Below are 12,333 nucleotides of genomic sequence, written 5' to 3' on the forward strand. Positions count from 1 at the left end.
GTTAAATTAGACTTCAATTGTTGCAATGTGGTCCTTCTGTCTCTTAATAGCGTGTCCACTAGACTTCTTGGAACACTGCTCAAGCCCAATTGAGGTGGGGTATACCCAAACAGTGCCTCAAAAGGAGTCATCTTTATCGCACTATGGTAGGTAGTGTTTTACCACCACTCAACAAGGGTCAAGTATCTAACCCATTGTCTCTGCTTGTCAAACTTCATGCAACGAAGATAATTCTCTAAGCATTGATTGACTCGTTCCGTCTGACCATCCATTTGAGGGTGATACGCTGTACTGAGGTTGAGCTTAACTCCCATTCTCTTCATTAATTCTCTCCAGAATCTACTTGTGAATATCGGATCTCGATCAGAGACAATATCTTGTGGCATGCCATGATGTTTATACACGTAATCAAAATAAGCCTGGGCTACGTCAGTTGCCTTGTAAGGGTGTGATAAGGCGATGAAATGGGCGTACTTAGTGAAATGGTCTACAACGACCATGATTATGTCTTTGCCTTCTGACTTTGGTAAACCAATGATAAAATCAAGGCCAACGCTCAGCCATGCATCTTTTGGTGTGGGAAGGGGCTTTAGAAGGCCTGGAGGGTGAATATGTTCTGGTTTATTCAACTGGCATACATCACATTCTTTGATAAATTGATGCACATCTCTCTGGCCAATAGAATGATTTCTTGATTCTCTGGTAAGTAGCTGTAATACTCGAATGGCCACCAAGGTTTGAAGCATGAAATTCCCTCAAAATTGTTTGCCTCCATTCTCCAGCATTTCCTACACAGATTCTGCCTTTGTATCTGATCAGTTGCTGATACTAGCTGTAGGGGTTGTCACTGGTACTCCCTTGTTGCAAATCCATCTTCTCCTTGATGTCTTCAATCCACTTATCCTCCAAATAGCTTGCTTGGATGTCAGTAACCCACTGAGGCCTAATCTCACTTAAGAATTGTAAACCTGCACAAGACACATAATTTCCATTTTGCCCCTCTTGTCTAGAGAGGGCATCAACAACAATATTTTCATTCCTTTTTTTATATTCAATGGTATAATCCAGCCCAAGTAGCTTACTTAGCCCTTTATGTTGACTTGCAGTATTGATTTTTTGTTCTAACAAGTATTTAAGACTTATATGGTCAGTTTTGATAATAAATTTGTTTCCCATTAAGTAGTGTCTCCACCTGGTAATGTCTGTCAGTAGTGCTAAAAATTCTTTCTCATATGTTGAAATAAGCTGATTTTTTGGACCGAATTTCTTACTAAAAAAAACAACAGGTCTCTTGTTTTGAGTTAGGACAACACCTATACCATTGTTACTAGCATCAGTCTCAACTACAAAGGTTTGATTGAAATCAAGTAATGCAATCACTATAGCTTGTGTCATGGTCAGTTTTAGTGTTTCAAATGCTGTCTGAGCTTCCTCAGTTCACTGAAATGCATTCTTTTTCAACAGTTCAGTCAATGGCCTAGCAATTGTACCATAGTTCCTAACAAATTTTCTATAGTAACCAATCAATCCAAAAAATCCTCTTAATGCTTTAACATTGTTTGGTGTTTGGCAATTGGACATTGCTTCTATCTTTTTTGGATCTGTAGCTACACCATCTTTTGAAATAATATGACCTAAGTACTTTAGTTGCTCCACTGCAATATCACACTTACTCATGTTAAAAAACATATGGTTTTGCCTCAATACTTCAAAGGCCAATTTAACATGCTCTACATGCATCTCAAGATCAGTACTATATATGAGTATGTCATCAAAAAACACTAAAATAAATATCCTTAAATAAGGCTTGAAAATTATATTCATTAGTGCTTGAAAGGAGGCTAGTGCATTAGTTAACCCAAAAGGCATAACTCTAAATTCATAAAGATCCTCATGTGTATGAAATGCTGTTTTGTAAATATCATCCTCATGCATCCTAATTTGATGATAACCTGACCTTGAATCTAATTTGGTAAATACCCTTGCATGTTTCAATTCATCAAGTAGAACATCAATGATTGGAATTGGATATTTGTTTTTAATTGTGTTTTCATTCAATTTCCTATAGTCCACACACATTCTCCAAGAATTGTCTTTCTTTTTGACTAGAAGGATGGGAGAGGAGTATTGTCACACCCCGGGACAACCCGCCACGTATTTACACGTAAGGCATATGCACATCACATACATTATCAATAACAATATAAGTAAAACCACATTTATTTCATAATCAAACGAGTTTAACAAATGATCATGGCGGACATGACTAGTAAGACAAACACTGCCATGCCTGCTCAATGCATCAATTATTGAATCATGGGAACAAAAATAAACAATATGTAGCATTTATCAATCATAAGCCTTCCCATTGATTAGTCTCACTCTTGTCCTTGCTCGACTTCTTCATCTTCATTACCTCTGCTCGTTGACCTCCTAATCCACGCCCCTTCTATTAGTGCTCATTCCTGGCCTCGTCATTTTCTGAAACCCACATAAAAGTGGAACGGGTGAGAGATCGAACATTCTCTCAGTGCGAGATTTAATTCCAACCCGGATATTTGTAAAATCTTCATTTTTAATATACTATACAACTTTATTTAATCAACAACCAAAATGCAATCTATATTACCATATCATGTAATGACTACCATTCATATGAGCACTTGTTACTTTAAAATCTTATTATTCACTGATCATTACTTTGCTTATGATACGTTATATCTCAAACCCGACTGCAACTAGCATTCCCTGCATATCGGTCCCGACCGCGACTAGCAATCCCCGCGTATCGACCTTTCAAATATCAAACCCGGCTGCGACTAACAATCCCCGCATATCGGTCCCGACCGTGACTAGCAATCCCCACGTATCAGCCTTCCAAATATCGAACCCGACTTCGACTAGCATTCCCCGCATATCGGTCCCGACCATGACTAGCAATCCCTGTGTATCGGCCTTTCCAACATCGAACCCGACTGCGACTAGCATTCCCCGCATATCGGTCCCGACCACGACTAGCAATCCCCATGTATCGGCCTTTCAAACATCGAACCCGACTGCGACTAGCATTCCCCGCATATCGGTCCCGACCGCGACTAGCAGCCCCCGCGTATCGGCCTTTCCATTCATTCATCTCACAGCGATCGTTCGTTTTCTTATGCTAATGTTATACTCAATCGATACATTCTATTCATGTCATATGTTCCAAACGAAATAATCATATTATTTATTCTCTAAACAAAGCCAAAGGGGTTGTTCGAATCAACATGCACAATTTCATAAGTAAAAATATAATGCACACAAATGAATAAGTAAATAATTTTACAAAAAGTCCAGGAAACCCGCACCTGATATCTGAGTAATTTTCTTGATCGTCCCTTGCGTCGTTAAGCCTTTAAAAGACGAATCTGATACAATAATATACCTCTAATTAATAATGTATAATATGCACTCGTTCTCATTTTCCAAAATTCCTTGATTGCATTATTAGTATTGTATTTACATGTTAACTCATAAACTTTAATTAGTTTACTTTAACAATTCAAACAAATTGGAAATTTTATTATGGTGACCATAAATTTAACCTAAAACAAATCAGTATGGAAATAACGAGAAAATCATTTAGTTGTTTTTATTCTATTACTATATTTAATTAAGAAGGGATTTTTAAATTTTATATTTGCTCAAATTTATTTTTAAATAAGGATTTTCAAAATTTTATATGTACTGAAATTTATTTTCACATATATGAAAATATTGTGAGCAATTATGAAAATCAAATATCTATTTCCAACTTAAATATAGGAATATAAATATTTTATACTTTCTGAATTTAAACTAGAATCTATAAAATATTATTTTAGTAAGGTTTCTCCTTATTAAGAGATTTCAATGATTATATGAATAATTTTCACATAGAAAAGAAGAAAGAAACATTAATGAATCCTTTATAACGATATTAAATTAGGAAAACAAAGACTTGAGTTCAAGTAACCAGAAACTAAGTACTATTATATTTACAACGTAAATACCAAATTTAATAAAATCAAAAGACAATTTATTTTATACTTGCTAACAAATTATATTTCCAGATTTTAATATACCTAACTAATTTCTTATAACTAAGTTCATACAATCCAATAAAATTTATTGTAAACCAAATAACCTAATTATTGTGCCCCAATCAATTCAATTATTATACTGTGTCAATTTAATATCAAATGCTATGATTTCATTTACCTTATATTCAGATGTCCGAACGAAAGAGGAGAGGAATCATCCATTCTTGATGACTTGAGATCACGAAATTTAGAAATAATAGTATTTAATAGTTTTGAGATGGAGAGCAGGAGGTTTGAGACAAATCAAAACAGAGGGCTGGAACGGTTTAATTGAAACAAAATCAGGAGGCGGCAGGGAATACAAGAAAACGAAAAGAAGTATTTATATAGGAATTAAACAGGGTGGAATTAGGGTTAGAATTATAGAGGGGCACGTTTCAGAAATGGAAAGACGCATCAGTTGAATAGGAAAGAGCAATTTTGTTTATAGTATAGTTATTTTGAGAGAAAACAATAAAAACATTAGTTACTGAAATATAAATTGGGCTAAGGCCTCTTTCGATACGGTCCTTTATTTAAATATTTTATGGCCTATCGATTTATGTATAATTAATTAAACCTAATTCAAATTGAGTCGCTTAAATATATTTTCTTAAGTTACGTAACATTACATCTATATTCATTTTATTTTTAAATCTCTCAAGATAATTCATGTCATAATGTTGAATACTTTAAAAAAAAAAACAATAAATAAAATGACGTGACATAATGTTACAAGTATGGGCTGCATGAAGGTTGAATGAAGCAATTCTTCAATTATTTTATCTATTTTCAGCTTTTGATAATGAGAGAATCTATAAGGTCTAAGGTTAATGGGTTTTGATTCTGGTTTAAGAGGAATCCTATGATCTATATCTCTTTTTGGAGGTAGTACAGTAGGTTCTGCAAACAAGTCAGAAAATTCAGTCATTACTGGTAACAAAGAGGGGTGTACTTCCCTTTCTACCTTTTCCTCCATGCTGAAAATTTGTGCCATCAACACTTGTCCTTCTTCATGATTCATCTTCAAAATCCCGTTCTCTTGTTCAGTGATGGTGAGGAGTCTCAATTTGGATTCAACATCTTCATCTTCTAGCTTGATGAATTTACCCTTTCTCTTTAATTTCATAAAACCCCTATTCTAGTCAACTAGAGTGAGACCTAATTTTGTCAACCAATTCATGCCCAGTAGGAGGTCATGTCCTTGTACATCTATGACTCTTAAATTTGCACTAAACTCATGATTTTTGCATACATCACTAGTTTGCATCTTATATCCATTGGCAACTCTTACTTCCAAAGGATTGGACTTAGTTAATTATAGGTTCATATTATGCACTATATTGGGGTGAATAAAAGAGTGAGTGCTGCAACTGTCCATTAATGCACAAATGGGGATGATACCAATTTTACCCTTAAATGTCATGGAGGAATTGTATTCTCCATTACACAAATTTACTACAGCTTGTTCCCCTTCTTCAAATTCAATAAAGTAATCAAATTCCCCTTCTGGACTGTCATTTACTTGTTCCGGATGAATTGGTTCAATGGAGGTTTCTTCCTCAACTTCTATGACATTTAAAGTTTTTAGTTGACATCTATGCCCTTGGTGCCATTTCTCCCTACATTTAAAGCATAGCCCTAACAATCTTTTCTGGTCTAAACTCATGGTGTTAGATGGTTTGTTCATGATTTAGGGACTTCAGGTTTGGCATTTAATCTTAGTATGACTTGACCCTTTTCTTTCCACCTAGTGTCAACTGAGGGATATGGATTTCTGTGCTGGTATTGTAAAGGTTTTACCATTGTGCTAACTCTTTTAATGGTACTATCAATGGACAATTCTATTTGTCTAACAAACCTAATCGTATCATTAACAGTACAAGGATTAAACAATTCAATGGTATGTCTTAGTTCATCTTTTAAACCACTTATAAATCCCTTAACATAAAAATCTTTACTGGTGATTTTCCTTTTATAAGTGAGCTTAGCCCTTGCTTGTAGGAAATTTGCAATGTACTCCTCTAAATCCCCAGACTGATGCACTTTCTTGAATTCATCTACTGCATTTTCAGTGTTGTGAGCAAAGTAGTTCATCACTTCTTCTACCAAAATTGGCGAAGGAGGTTAGGGATTGGAGATCTTGAAGCATCGGTACCAATCATCTGCTGGTCCTGTGAAATGCATAGCTGCCATCCTAGACTTATACTCTTCAGGCACTTGATATATGTTGAAGTAGAAATTACAACAGTCTACCCATGAACTAGGCTTAATTCCTGCAAAAACTGGAAAATCAACTCGAGGAAGGTTAAATTTAGTAGTGCTGTGCTCAATCTGTCGTCTTTCTTGGCGGAATTCCTCTCCTCTTGGATGATCTTGCTCCAAGATTACACCTTGCAAAGAAATTTCTTCCCTTCCTGAATTGTCGCCCACTTCATCTTGTCTGTTAGTATGGATTCCAGTGTTACTGCTTCCAGGAGCATGGAATCGTATTGCCATTCCTTCCTTGAATCGCTGCTAGCAACTCTGTGAGTTGTTGACTATTGGCTTGAGTCAATTCAATGAGCTGTCTGGAGGTGGCATCTAGCTTCTTGTCCATTGTAACAATCGCATAAGTGTTGTTGCTCGTTGCTTGAGTACATGCATTGAGCTGCTGTCTCTGTGCTTCAAGTTGACTCTCCAAATGACTCAAACGGTCTTGTTGTACTGCATCAGAATGTAACCGTGATTGTTCCGCTTGCAAGAATCTAGAGGTCAGTGTTGCTAAATCCATAGCTGTCTCATCGATGCTCATGTTGCTGTGTGTCGTAATCGGCATTGCTGGTCGTCTGATCTTCTTGGCAATTGTATGTCTTTCTCCCAGGTGCGATCTTTAGGGCTCTGATACCAATTATAATGACCCACAATCCCAAACACACACACAGAATGTTAATTTAACTGATAAAACAATGAATTTTATTGAACTGGTAAAAGTTACAGTGGAAGAACAAGAAAGGTAAAGACTGGAAAATTGTAAAAGATCAAACAATGGATTTCATAATACTCATTCCTAGACTAATTCTGTTAAAAAAGGAAGTTAGTGACAGTTTAAATCTTATCCAATCAGTGCTGTGGACAGACGGTGGACAAAACAGGATGGACGAGAACCTTTTCTCTAAAAAAAATTAATTTTCGAATTTATTTACTATTAAGTCAAGTGGTCAAAAAAATGACCAAATAGTGCATTAAAATGCGCACAAAATCTTTCATTTTTTGATCGCTTGACTTGATAGTAAATAAATTCAAACATTATTTTTATTTTATATGGAAACAAAGCTCTCATTAAGGAGATTAGTTTGAACAGTTCGGATTTTTCATTTGAAGTCGATTTGATAGAGTTTGAAAGCCGGAAGCATATTGTGTTAGCTGTACTCTCTCTCTCTCTCTATATATATATATAGAGCAAGGCTACCATACATTGCAATGCATAGGCATCTTTGTGCATTGGACTATAAATCACCGGATTTAAAGTTCAAATAACCGATCCAAACAGTTCATCTTGTTCTCCATATTAATATGTGTTTGGAGACCAAATTTTACATTTGTTGAATTTTTTTTACTATTTATTAAGCCACTTTGAAAATCATTGATCCAACGGTAATAGTAAAATCAAAAGGCATCGTTGGGAAAAAAAGAGAGTACGGTTAACGCGCGTTAGAAAAATAATAACTAATGTTCCTAAATTAAAGATAAAATATTGTTAATATTTTTCATTGTTGTCTATTCTTCCTCTGATCCTAAAATCATGAATTCTTTAGATAAGATCATTTAAATTTCTAATACCTCCATTTCTAAATTTGCATTGGTGAAATAGTGTATTTAAGTTAGATAGTAGAACAACCGCATGCACTCAGTGCAGCAGCATGAACCCTAGTCTTTCTACAGTGAGACACAAGCTCAATTCTCGAGAATATCATCTAAAATATGTCGAATGTACCTGACCCCTTTAATAAAAAAAAAGTTGGTAAAATTCAAAGTTATTTTTTTATTATCATATTGTCTTATCATCATATTATTATATTGTCTTACGTTATGATCGATAATAAAATTTTAATTTAAAACAATGTTTTTAATTAGATTGATTATAATATAATGTTTCATAAGAGGCGCTTATAAAATAACACCAAAAATTATAATGCCCAAGAAAATACTAAACCCCAAAAAACTTGACTAAACCCTTTATACAAGTACCAGATAAACGCTTCTTTTGCCAGAATTGATTAGGAAGGGAAAGAACTAAGCACCACATGCTTACAAAGTTATGAAATATACACACGACAATGAGGATGATAAGCACAGCTTGGGCTATTTTGCTGCCGGGCTCGTCCAATAATGATCTCTACTACATGTGTGAACCTCATAGAATATTTAGAAGTGTTAATGTAGATTTTTAGAAAAAGATGAATTATATTATTTCCTTTGTTCTCATACAAGCCTATATAGGCGTTACCTCTTTCATTCGAATCCCTAAACTTTTCTATAATCCTTTTTATCAAAAGGACCCTACAAAACCCAAAATACCGAAAACATAAAATAAATCTCAACACTCCCTCTCAAGATGGGCAAAAGATATCCATCAAGCCCATCTTGTCACATAACCTAGCTAGATCTATTGAACTAAGTCCTTTGGTGAGGCAGTCAGCTACTTGATCTCCCGTGGCTACATGGCTCAGCTCCAATAGTCCACTTTCCAGCTTTTCCTTTATGAATAACCTATCGATCTCCACATGCTTGGTTCTGTCATGCTGCACAGGATTGTTGGCAATGCTGATCGCTGATTTGCTATCACACCACAACTTCATTTTGGCTCCTTAATTCACCTTGAGATCTTCCAGTAACCTCTTCAGCCACAACATCTCGGCAACTCCCAATGCCATAGCCATGTACTCAGCTTCAGCCGGCTGCTTCTTGCTCCTCCAGGAGACCAGGTTGCCCCCTACAAACATGCAGTAGCCAGATGTGGACCTCCTGTCATCTTGGCAACTAGCTCAGTCAGAGTCACAATAGCCCTCAATGTTCATGTGCCCATTCTGCCTGAAGATCAAGCCCTTCCCTGGTGCACTCTTCAGGTACCTTAGGATGTGATATACTGCGTCCATATGGCCCTTTCTAGGGTCATGCATGTAGCGGCTCACCACGCTTACTGCAAATGAGATATCAGGACGAGTGTGACCCAAATAGATTAATCTGCCTACCAGTCTCTGGTACCTCTCATGATCAACCTGTTCTCCTGCCTCTGCACTCATCTTGGCCTTCACATCAATTGGAGAAACCGCAGGCCTGCACCCCAACATGCCTGTCTCACTGAGCAAGTCCAGGACATACTTCCTTTGAGATAGAACAATCCCCTCTGCTCCGCGAGCCACCTCAATCCCAAGGAAGTACCTAAGTTGTCCCAGATCTTTTACCTCGAATTCCTTCCCCAATTTTGCCTTCAACTGTGCAATCTCCCCCTCATCATCCCCGGTAATGATCATATCGTCGACATACACAGCCAGCATAGTAATGTGACCACCATGTTGTCGAAAGAACACCGTGTGGTCGGCATTGATCTGCTGATAGCCCATGCCTACTATAGCCGTCCTGAACCTATCAAACCAGGCCCGAGGGGACTACTTCAGCCCATAAAGTGATTTCTTGAGCCTGCACACCTTACCCTTCGTTTGTTTTGTGCCAAAACCCGGTGGGACCTCCATGTACACCTCCTCCAACAAATCACCATAAAGGAAGACATTCTTCACATCGAGCTGGTGCAACTTCCACCCCCCATTCGCTGCTAAGGAAACAAGTGTCCGTACTGTACTCATCTTCGCCACGGGTGCAAAGGTCTCATCATAGTCGATACCATAAGTCTGACTGTACCCCTTCGCCACCAATCGGGCCTTGTAACGCTCAACCCGACCCTCTGGGCTTTGCTTCACAGTAAAGACTCACTTGCATCCAACCGCCTTCTTGCCTGGTGGTAGTGACACAAGCTTCCAGGTTTTGTTCTTAGCGAGAGCCTCGAGCTCTTCTAGCATGGTTGTTTTCCACTTTGGATCCTCCTTAGCAACCTGCCAACACTTGGGTAAAATAACAGAGTCCAACGATGCAATGAATGCTCCATGTGCTGGTGATATGCTAGAGTAAGAGACAAACTGGGCAATGTCATGTGGAAAACCATAGCGATCAGGAGGATGTCTCGCATTGGACCGAGAGGTCCGTCTCAATGACATGGGAGTGGGAGGAGAATCAAGATGAATTATATCACATGAGTACTCTGAATCTGAGGTGGATGGTGTAAGTGCCGCAGGAGTCGAAGTAGGCATGGACAAAGGACTTGGCATAGGTGGCTGTCACACCCCGGAACAGGGGGTCGCGCAGTTTTGTTTTAAAATGCGGTTTTGTTCATGCAGATCTATATATATATATATAAAACGTTATGTTTATGTGTGTGGGCCCGATTCTATTAGTATGCGGGGGGTGGCAGGGGGGCGGCAGCCCCCTGCGAGCGTTGTCTGAGGTTACGAAGCACCGCTCAATAGAGCCCGGAGAATTTTATTTTGGAGAAGTCAAATTGCATGAAAATCCTTTAACCGACGGCCCAGATTAGTCAAATTATCATATGATTTGATTTAAAACAAGTTTGGTTCAAAACCGATTTAATTTGGCTAAGTTATACCCAAAACAGTATTTTTGGGAACCCATTGCGGCCCGCAATAGGGCTGTTGCGGCCCGCAACCCTTCCCAAAATTTCCAGCCTCTGCAAACTGCCTCTGACTCCATTCATTGCGGCCCGCAACAATTTCCACATTTCCCAGCCTCTGAAGGGAGCCTCTGCCTCCATTCATTGCGGCCCGCAATGACCTGGTTGGAAGTCAGCCTGCGAACTTCCCTCTGTCTGCTCTCATTGCGGCCCGCAATAGGGTTATTGCGGCCCGCAATAAGGGTACTGATTTTCATTCCTTTGCCCATTTTCGTGAAATTTCACCCCGTTTTCAAACCCGATCAAATCCCCGTATAACTAAACAATTATTCCCCATTCACTAGCAATTTTAATGACATTTAAAATGCAATTTCAACATTTAAATCATAACAACCATTTAAAACATACCGTTAGGGTTTTATAACATAATACGGTTCGATAACAACCTATACATCAAAATAACCGACTACGGGTTCAACTACACATTCAAAATGGGTACAAAAAGGGTTTGGCATAACCTATTAGCTCGGCCTATACTCACGAGTCGAGCCCGAGTCCCACTTCACTCGCGTTTACCTGCACATATCAGTTCAAAGGGAAAAATTCCCCGAGGGGAGGGGGTGAGAAAACCTGTCATCCGTTTTCTCAGTGCGGAATTTAAAGGGCTACTGGATTTGTGCGAAATCCATCACCAGAACTAAATACACTAGCAATAGGGCATCTATTTATTCATTTACCAGTAATAATAAATGCACATGTACCGGGAATAGATTCAAACGGATTTCAATTCACATAAAATCAACATCAATCAACGAATTTCCAGAAAGATTTGGTTTCACAGATATAATATATATAAGTCTGGTTATGAGGTACAGATATCAACTATCGGTCACCTCCGGCTTAACAGTTCTAATTTCTGGTTTCAAGTCATACAATTTCATCAATTCATCACTTAAAATATACACGGGCATATTCCGCGAATATGCAACAGAATATCAATTTTTCTCAAAAAGAATCACTGACACTTTCACTGAATCACTGAACCACTGAACCACAGTTCTACCTAAAATTACACTGCACTTCCCTTACCCAACCGGTACTGGGTTCACTAGGGCCATTCTCCAGATGCGCATAAGGGTCCTGGATGAAAGTCTAGTAGCTAGCTAGACTTTCCACTATGATACACTGTTCACTTCACACAATCAATCCAAGTCATACTGTGGTTCCACTCACTTATTCAAAACGACAGATCAACAATCGATAAACCGTACCAACATGAGAATCAAAACAGTTATACAATTCAATTTCACTAATATCACAATTAATGCAATGCGGCAACAAATGCTTTCAATCAGAGATTCAACATGCTATGCACAGTTTATTTAAATCAAGCAATCAACATAAATATAATAATATGCACCGTTATTTAGTTCTACGAATAAACCCCAAAACAGATCCCGTGAACCCCCGCACCTGGTTATGTAGGGCACGTAGAGGGTCCGCGATCTC

Source organism: Carex rostrata, chromosome 11 (assembly GCF_964058835.1).
Source record: "Carex rostrata chromosome 11, lpCarRost1.2, whole genome shotgun sequence".
NCBI classification, from domain to species: domain Eukaryota; kingdom Viridiplantae; phylum Streptophyta; class Magnoliopsida; order Poales; family Cyperaceae; genus Carex; species Carex rostrata.